This window comes from Platichthys flesus, chromosome 14, assembly GCF_949316205.1.
Source record: "Platichthys flesus chromosome 14, fPlaFle2.1, whole genome shotgun sequence".
Taxonomy (NCBI): domain Eukaryota; kingdom Metazoa; phylum Chordata; class Actinopteri; order Pleuronectiformes; family Pleuronectidae; genus Platichthys; species Platichthys flesus.
The window spans coordinates 18,699,843-18,709,901 of record NC_084958.1 but is presented as its reverse complement, the minus strand read 5'-3'; the positions used below and the strand labels follow the sequence as shown (position 1 = coordinate 18,709,901).

The 10,059-nt window shown below is 42.2% G+C and overlaps 1 protein-coding gene across 4 annotated transcripts in view; it reads left to right on the top strand.

The window, feature by feature from the left end:
* The first annotated feature begins 5,314 nt into the window (after positions 1-5,314).
* The window catches only part of LOC133967906 (RNA-binding Raly-like protein), a 35,383-nt gene continuing 30,638 nt past the window's right edge, over positions 5,315-10,059 (top strand). For all 4 annotated transcript variants that reach the window (XM_062403607.1, XM_062403605.1, XM_062403606.1 and 1 more), the window contains exon 1: positions 5,315-5,439. The gene's annotated coding sequence lies outside the window, so the exon portion shown is untranslated. The remainder of the gene's footprint in view (positions 5,440-10,059) is intronic.

Sequence of the window (10,059 nt, the reverse complement as noted above, 5' to 3'; positions counted from 1 at the left end):
CATTAGTATATTGAGTGTCGAAGAGGAAGGCTGACACCGCTACTTTTGCCTCATTCCTTCACGGGCAGTGGTCATTGAAACAAAGTGTGTCCTCGTGCTGCTATAGGACAATAACTCTTCTGTCATTCTCGAGTGAGGACGGGAGTTTCCTACATGCACGGTTATTCTGCTCCTTTTGAAATAAAAATGTTTGAATGTTTCACTTTGTTTGCACTGAAAGTCATAGAATTACTTTCACTCTTTTATTTCTTATTCTTTGTGTTTACTTTATTCTCTATGTATATTTTATGTAAAGCACTTTGAATTATCTTATTAAACGTGCTCTACAACTAAACTTGCCTGATTGTTTGGTGACTTTATGGTAATCAATTGTTTTCAATATGTTATTACCTCCCCTAGGCACCTATTTTGTAGCATTTAAATGCTTCTAACTTTTAGGCACTTACAAAGTGGGAAACACAACATTGATATAGAATATTAGCTACCACTTTATAAAAAATGTATGGACATAACTTTGCCTACCTCTTCAAAAAGAATAAAAAGCATTCGTGATCGCTTGTGTGTTCCAGGCAGCCTTGTGCATGGAGGTCCATTATCATCCCTTCCTCTGACTCATTGGCTGATAAATATCACCGGCGAGCTGCTAACCGTGGCTGTCTGTGTTTGGTCGCCTGGCAGGAAACATACAGGGAGACTCTGGGTTTATCTACCAGCTGGAAATGTTGCTGTTCAGTGTGTGACGGTGAATGAAGGTGACAGGTGATAAATGTCTGTTGTTCCCTCGTCACAAACCCCTTTTACCTGATCTGCACTGATTTGCTTCATTGTTAATAAAGAAATATTGATTAGTGCATCTTTTAACCACTGAAACTAAACAGTATTCGTATTAATGTAAGGAGGAGAAATCGGCATGGTGTTTTTAAACATTTATTAAAGTTTCAGATGTGACCAGACGAGGTGAACGAGTTAGTTTTCCATTTTAATTCTCAGTGTGGTGCAGAGACTCTCAACATATGGGTGGCCACATTGAGAAGTCAAATGAACAGATGGACTAAAATCCACACAGTCGTTTGGTTGTCAGGGCTCATTTAAGAGTCACTGTCGTAGGCTGTGATTCTAAAAGTCAGTATTGCTTTTTAATTTGATTGCGACTCTGTGGGGGAGTAGAGTTTAGCATCAGGCGTGTTTAGAACCAATGGAAATCGCAGCTTTACACAGGCATGATCAGGATATTAAACATTTCGCCCACGTAGATGGAGAAAGATCACGAGACGTCCAAATCACATCGAACTCACAAAGACACACGGAGAGACACTTTGGTTTGAAGCAGAAACATTGACTTGAATTCCTATCTGACAGGTGGCAGATGAGGTAGTGAGGCTGATTGAATTATGTTGTTGATGCCGGCTTTGCGTGGAGTGAGACAGAGCCGGCAGCTCGGAGAAATGTGAGGCAGAAGAATGACGGATCCGGAGAAATGTCAGTGTTTAAACACGTTAAAATGTTACGCTTCGTCAGTGACGCGCAGGCTGACAGGTGGACCAAGTTAAGAACAAACAAACACACAAACACACACAAACACACACAAACACACACACACGCACGCCCATACCGAGTTGTGACTCCGTGACTTCAGAAGAGATACATTGACTTTTCACTCTAACCTTAACCAATTTTTGCTTAACCCTAACCCTTATCCTGACTTAAACTTCAACCAACCTTAACCATGATATTTTAAAACATGACTTCATCTTAAACTTGAATGATTTACATAATGGGGACTTGATTTTTGATCTCACAAAGACGACAAGTTCCCATAATGTGACTAAACAGATTTAGGTCCTCACAACATGAGTAACACCTAGACCACACACAGACAGACAGACAGACACAGACAGACAGACAGACACACACACACACACACACACACACACACACACACACACACACACACACACACACACACACACACACACACACACACACACACACACAGAAACACACACACATCTGTAAATGACCTTTTGGCTAATCATCATTTTTGAGTAAGCAGCGCAAATGGCATGAATCTCATAGACAACCAAATTACTTTTCTATGCAGAGTAATTTCTTTGACAAATGGCAGCGTGTGCAAAGACACGGCTGAAAGACGGGGTATGAGCAAAACAGAGTCAAAAGAGAGTCGGCAGAGGGAAACAGGCAGCAGAGGACGAGCACTCACAATTTCCTCAGAGCTGTAATTTAGACGCCATTAAAATGTGGTATTTTTTCCCCAGAGGACCTTGAATAATACTGACTGCATTAGTCTTTTCCTGGGCAAAGGTTTTGGTATATATATATATATATAGACCCCACTCAGCCAACTAGGTTTCCCTTCCATTTTCAAATATCCTAAATTGGATTTAATAGCTCCAATCAGAGAGGGGGTGGTGAATCCCTGCTGCTAATACATTATTCCTGTTTGAAAAAGGGGATATTTTCAGTCCTTTTGCCTTTAACCTCACATTATATGTTCTCTTACCCATCATTAGTACTTGCCACAGTGCAGACCCATGACTTGACATGATAATGGGGATCAAATTCAGGTCTTGTCTCCAACAGGCTTCACTCAAAAACACACACACACACTTTGTGTGCGGATTCATGGCTCGGAGTTATAGCGCCAGCAAAGACAAGCTGCATGCCAGATACTGTTGGACTATCCACACAGAGCTCGGGATCCCGGCCAGAGAATTACCATGTGTATTGGGGTGGAGGAAGGTGGATAGAGATGAATAGATACAGAGATCCTTAGTCACACTGTGCTGGAGCGGCATCTGCTCTGAGATCTGTGTGTGACACTGAGCGGAAAGGAGGTGTGTGGGTTTTCTGTTTGCTTTAAAGGAGAATATTGCCTGCTATTTCTGCAGCAGCAGATCTGATGGTCTGAGACTTGAACAGACATCTCCTCACATGACATCGACAAAGACAACTCCCATAGAAGAAAGGCTGGAAATGTCCTGATGCTTAAGACGACCTCAGCTACTTCTTCCTTTTTTTTTAAACTGTGGGCTAATCCCTTTTTATAATACTTCTTAAATAACTGATGTGACAGGGGTCGCTCCTTGTACATCAGCCACAAGCGATGTGGCAGCTTGCCTCAGCGCTGTTGGCATTTTAGCATCTTCAAGCTCATTGTTTGTATTTTAGAACAGTTGTGTTTCAGTCTTATAACTCATAGTGTTGCTTTTGCCCACAGGGAAACAGGTCTTAAGATTTCTCCAGTCCAGCAACTGGGCAAACTTACAAATTTATAGTTACCATATTAGTAAATTTAGGTAAAATGACTTATTTTCCTGCAGGCATGGAGAGATGTGTGGAGTTTTAGCAATTCAATTGCACTTTGCAAATGTTTTGATACTAATATCGTTGTACATTTACTCAGGTGATATTTTGAATCTGTGACTTTTGCTTTGACGTCTACCTTTGCAACATCATTTTAACACATTGTTAGACTTTATCAGCTTCCTATGTCACACCACATAAACTCACAAGACCTCCAAAACATGATAAATGCTGCTCCTCTGACGTTCGGCAGAATCTATCGAGCAATTCATCCTCGTGAAGGAAAAACAAAGAACTTTGAAGAGGAAGCGCGCTAACCTTGCATCTGTCTCTCTCTGCCTATCAGCCCCTTAAGAAGTCATTGATCCATTCAGACCCTTTGCTCATTTGCCCGGCAGACGCTGCAGCAACAACAAAGACTTCTGTTCCTCGCTGACAGCATGACCACTCGTGTTTCTGTCAGGAACGGGTAGGAGCCCCAAAGCTGTCCACCTCACAGAGCAGGATCAAATGAAACTAGAAGCCTGGCTGGAGTCTAAGTTTTCCAAACCAAAATACAAAGCCTCGTATGTTCGTCCTGGAGTTCCCTTAATGCTGTGGAAGCTGCTCAGTCAGTCTCACCTGTGGGCTGCAGGCAAACTCATTCACTGAGAATCTTATTACTCTCTCAGAGAACTTACCGGAGAGTTGAGACCATCACTGATTATCTATGCTCGGGATTGTGCAACTCATGATGTAGGGAAAACCAGTTTCAGTCATTCTCTGGATGTTAACAGCCTTTAGCAAAGATGATACAGTCAAATCTATGTAAATTAAATAACAGGCTGTAGCAACGTAATGAAAAAAGATTGTTTCAGCTTGTTACCACTTGAGGAGATGTCTCTGTCATGAATTATTCGATGGAAAGGGCCATGAATGTTTTTGGAGGCAATCTCTGCTTATTCTGACAAAACAAAATCAGTCTATCCTTGTCTATAAGGAGGGGTCCCCCAAAATTGGATGTAGGGGCACAGAACTAATCGAGTTAGTGGCGGATCTTCGACTGAGTCCAAAATCACCCACTCACTCATTTCTATCTTCTATATAGAGGACGATGCAGTCAGTTGTACACTGCTACTACTTGAACTACTCTGCAATACATTGTGCGAAATAATGAGTGCACTGTACAGGGTATAAAACATTCGGACAGAACTACAAATGGTCTATATAGGTAGTAATTTCAGATACAGCCAAGGTTATTTTCCAATTTGCTGGCCATTAAAGGGGCACTATTTACACAGAGGGGCCAAATTACATCTCCATACCTCCATACGATTCCTGATTCAGTAAGGTGCACAGTGAAGTACTTCCTTGTTTACTGTTAGAAGAAAGCCACACATCATTGCTCCTTGTTCCGGGGCAGCATGGTTGTTCTGTCTCTGTGGAGTTTCCATGTTCTCCCTTGTGTCTGTGGAGACTGTAACTTGTCCGGCCTCTTGCCAAATATCGCGACCCTCAACCTCGGGGACCCCCGAGGTCCCCTACTGGATTATATAAACAAATATTAAAAACGCAAATAGGACTCAGTTACACATCACTGCTGTATAATTGGCATTGTTACACTTAAAGTAAATACAGTAATTCCTCAGACAGTCGATTCTCTACCTGATAAAAAATGAAATATAAGTATAGGCAGTATAGGCAGTAGCTTGCAAAATATATGCATATATATATATATATATATATATATATATATATATATATATATATATATATGCTTAACTTTCCCATATAGACCCCCCCCCCCCCATGGTGTAGCGGCTGGACCCAATTTGGAGAAACTGGAATTGTGCTGAGAAGAAAACAAATCATTGACATTAACCGAAAAGCCCTTATCCATTACAGCCCTGAAAACCTCTGTGTGTGTGTGTTTGCGTGCGTCTGTGCGTGTGAGCGTGTGTGTGTGTGTGTGTGTGCTCGCCTCTCAAACTCTGGCCAATCCTCAGTCACATGACTCAACAACCAGCAGTGATAGCGAGCGCAGCGCTTCGGTTTATCCACAATCCTGCACAGCACCAGCCCACCGCCGCTAAACGCCCCCATTTCTTTTTACTTGAAACCTTTTACTCCCGCTCGGTGAGTACTGACACCTTCCACTGACATTTTACTATTTTTAAGCCTCTTTTTCTTGCTGCCTTGTCTCGGGGAAAGTGTTTTCTCTCGTTTCTCTGCATGCAATGATTTCAATCCTGGATGCTGAGTGTTCCGGAGACAGCCTCTGAGAAATAGACCCACTACTACGTGCTTGCGGACGCTCTTGGTATTTTTTTTTTCTTTCTCTTCTCTCTCTTCCTTCTTCTCCTCCCGAAGCAGCTTCTTCTTTTACGAGCTCACTCCATCACAATCCACACGCCTCTCACTTGTTTTCTGGCTTTTTTCCCCCCCTCTTTCTCATGGCTTGTTTGGGTGTGATTTTGCTTTTGGTGCTCCTCTCTGATCTTGCAGTGTTTCTCTGGTGTTGGAGGCAGTTCGTCTCCGAGGGCGCAAAGATAACAGTTTTGATTTTCATTTTTGAGGATTTTGCTTTTCTCGTAGGTGAGGAATTGAACTTTGGTGTTTCTTCGTACTTCTTCCTGCACTGCATCCCACTTTTTTGTTTAAATCTTTATAACATTTTTTAACTGAATATCTCTGACAGAGCTGGAATCATGTTGATTTATCAAATAGTTTCAGATTTCCAGTTTAGAGATTTATCATCCAAATCGAGAAGAATCAAACATTAAGCCACCATTAAAAAAGATCTATAAACTCTGTTTCTTTTAATGCAAAGTGATAAAGCATGTCACAGGATGCGGGACGACTCTTGTCCTTCAACTGATGGCAATTTGTAAAATTTCAGACAGGTTCATGATTGCAAATCACCGCTGTGCAAAACAAAAACAGACTCCTGCCAACTGAAGCAGACACAGCTGTGCTCCTCTCTCATTACACACAAACCTCATTGCACTCGCGATTGATAACCAGCGAACACAGTGAGACATCACACAGAGAAGGTTGCAAACTTAAATTGGCTCAGTGAGTCACCGAAGGGAGTGGAGGGGGGGGGGGGGGGGGGGGGCAGACAAATTCTGCTGTTCATTATTCAAATCAGCCCGAGGGATTGGATTAATGGTTTGACCTTGACATTGCAGCCACAGGCATCTGCAGACGACAAAGTCCAAAGCACTGACTTAAATGTGGTGTTATCCTTTTATATGATTACCTTCAGCAAAGTTTGTTTTTGTGCTTTGGTTACTGGAAAACAAACCCCTCTTTTCGATCATCCCCCAAAAGACGTGGATTAAGGCGTTGGACAGTTTTTCCTGCCTCTAGACTCTGCAGGTCAAGGAAAAGGTGGAGGAAGCAGAGCATGAAATGTGCTACTACTCAAACAATACTTATCTCTCTCCAGGAATGAGCTATAGGAATGGCCGCCCTATACATGCATGTGCAGAATCAGTATGAGCCCAGAGAGGAGAGAGCTGGACTAAAGTTTAGCCAGGCATTTCTGTCCGAGTCAGTATTCTGTCTGTGTCCAGTGAGTTTGTGCACCCGTGGGCTGAGATGATCACTGACCCTAGGTGTATGATGTGGGCTGCTTCAAAGCCACGCGCCACGGAGTCCGTCCTTTGTGGGATACAGATGGAAAAACATTTTAGAGCTGCTCCAGCTTTCTGACGATAGGTCAAGGAACAGATTAGAGGAGCTGCTTCTCCCTGTGTCTTTTTATACCTCTGCATGTGAGAGATAACCAAAGAGAAAAGCAGATGAGGGAGTCAGACAAACACAAAGAAGGATGACGGCGGCGTGGCCATTCAGAGGAGCGCGTTGCGTCAATATTTTCATATATGATATCCACTTCACATAACATAGTTCTCTGTTTCATTATGCATGGGGCAATACCCACTGCTCCCTATTTGATCTCCTATTCTTGGATGCCACGTTCCGACCCTGCATTAGTCATATTCAACACACAGAGTCTGTCTCTGTCTTTTCAGCCACTGGAAAAGCAGCAGATTTGGATAAACAGCTGCCACTGTACACGCATGCACCTGATGCTCAGTTGAGTTGTGAGTCATTAGCCCGGGAGCATCGGGATCTCAGCACCACGGCCAGCTCCCTTTATCCTCCATTCAAAGAGATAGTGGTTGATTTCAGGACCGTGGACAGCTGCCAGCACTTTATTACTCTGGCAGCTGGAGCGAGTTGATTCCTGCCTGGATCGTCTGGAGGGTCTCCTCTCACCGACCCCCGGCCTCGCCACCGCACACGTCTCGTTCGGGGCCATTTCAAGCTCCGCGAGCCACATTCACCGGGCTCGCAGAGATACTTCTACCCCAGATAAGAGAGAAAACAATTATACTTTCACTGAAAAGACTCCTTGATGCTTTGGAAATGTTGAAAAACTTTAATTAGTCTTCAATCTTTTTAAGTCCAAACTGGAATGAGGTTTATATTTTAAGGACACATGTATTTGTACTGTGTAAGCAAAGACTGATATAACATATTGATTGTGCCTTAGAACCAGTGGACAATGTATACCTGAGTGTATACGTAGTGGAGAAACTCATTCTTACAGACAAACGGGCAAAAAGCCATTTACTTCTCAGTTTACCTCCAATGAGAACCAGCTTTAGATTGAAAAGTACTTGCTGTCCCTGAGATGTCCCTGGTATTTAAAGTGATGCAACAGCTGTATAGACTTCATCAAACCTATTAATGAAAACCTCTAGAGGGGCGATGCATACAGTGGGATGTCATTAATACCACATGATCACAAATGATTGTTTAATCTGAATAATCTGTGGCTTCTGTCTCTAGTGTTATTGGCTTTATAGGTTAATGCATATATACTACTACTAGATGATGTTGTTATCAGACTTGAAAGAGACAACACATTAACAAATTATATTTCCATTTATATAAACTTTAGGTCATATCGATAGTCCTATAGGATCCAGTGAAAAAGGCATTTTGATTCATTTTCTGACTTCACTATGACTTCTGCATGACGTCACTTATCATACAATAGGGAATTATTTTTGTGAGCAAGTTAAGCCTCAGACTGTCTCTCTGGTTCTATTATTCACAGAGATATTCTGGAAAATGTGTTTTTCAGACCATACTTCTGACCTTGACCTTTGACCATTGAAAGATTAGCTACAAAAGTTAATAATGTGGAGATATCCTCCCACGTCACCAGGTCAACACACACACACACACAGACAGACAGACACACACACATTAAAACAATACCCTACTCTACTGGCGCACAAGTTAATAAAAGCAGCATTATAGCTTGTATGAAGTTATATCTACTTTTATAAAATGAAAATGGAATTCCCTCAAAAGAATGTCATGTTTGTCTGTTGGTCTGAAATAATGAGATATTTCACTTTCTTCAAACCAAAGTGGCAGGATCCGTTCTATTATAATAAATACATCAGGTATTTGTGTTTTCCTACCAGCAAGAAACAATCATTTGGCTCTAAATGTATCTCGTTGCAGGAACATGCCTCTCACATATAGACCCAAGACAAATGTAACGCATGTAATAACATTGCACTGGGTTGTTTTATATAGTGATGGTACATTATACTATGGAATGCTTTTGAACTAACATTGAAACTCGGGAGTCAAGGGAACAAAAACACGAGAGCCTGCTGTAATGTTTCTCTTTTTTTCTTTCTATATATTTTCTGGCTTCCCATTAGAAACGCACTTGAAATGTGTTCTCTATAATTAGCTCTTGGACATTTAGTTTAAAATGTTCACAGTGTGAATATGGACGTCATTCGCATCCACCTCTGCCTCATGCAAATTTTGTATTAATTTGATCGAACCTACAGATTGTGTTATTTCTGGCCTCTTGCCCACGTCGACCTTTTCCCCCTCAACTGTCAAACCGCTGCCTCAGTTCTCACCTCAGTCTTCAGGCTCCTGGTGCCATAAAACAGAAACATATTTTGTTATCAGCTAATTACTCACAGCTCTAGTGACCCAGTTACTTTAGCCTGGTGGAGCGGAAGCTATATTTGGCAGTCACACAACAGGAGAATTAAGGAAATGGAGAAAGAATGTCCGTGCCAAGAGATATGGGAATGCATGGCATATGTTCACATGCCCTCGAGCGGAGCTGTGGATTCCCCCGCTGCAGCAGCAGGTGGAGTCTTTTTCTCTCGCTCCTTGCTTTAAATACACACAGTGATGTAGGAGTAATCCTTTGTTTTCAGTGTGAGAATGGGGAAGTCTCCAAGAAAACAAACTTTCAAGAGTATTCAGGCAGGAACAATGTGAGACGTGGTGATGCAACAGAGAATCTCTGAGGCAAAGTCGTTGGTAGAAAAATCTGTTTCAAAATGTTCCCTTAAATCAATAAATCCCTGTGGAATCGATGAGGCAACATGGAAAGTCACCCAGAGGTCCCCTCCGTTTATCACTTCTGAAACTACTCACACGAGCCACCACTCTAAACAGCTTGAAGTTGTCCAAATGATACACACTGACCTCAAAGATCAGGTTTGTCCTGCGTAGTAAAAGCACCCAAATGCCCTGATTCCAGAGATAATCAGTCCTGTTATTATTATAAAATGCAGGATAAAATCTCCTCGCAGGGATATGGCCTCATCCCAGCTCACAGCACAGGTCACAGCCAGCTTTATCTCACCGCTGTCGTCGCTGGTCGGGGCTATAGGTTTCTAAAATCTGATTATGGTA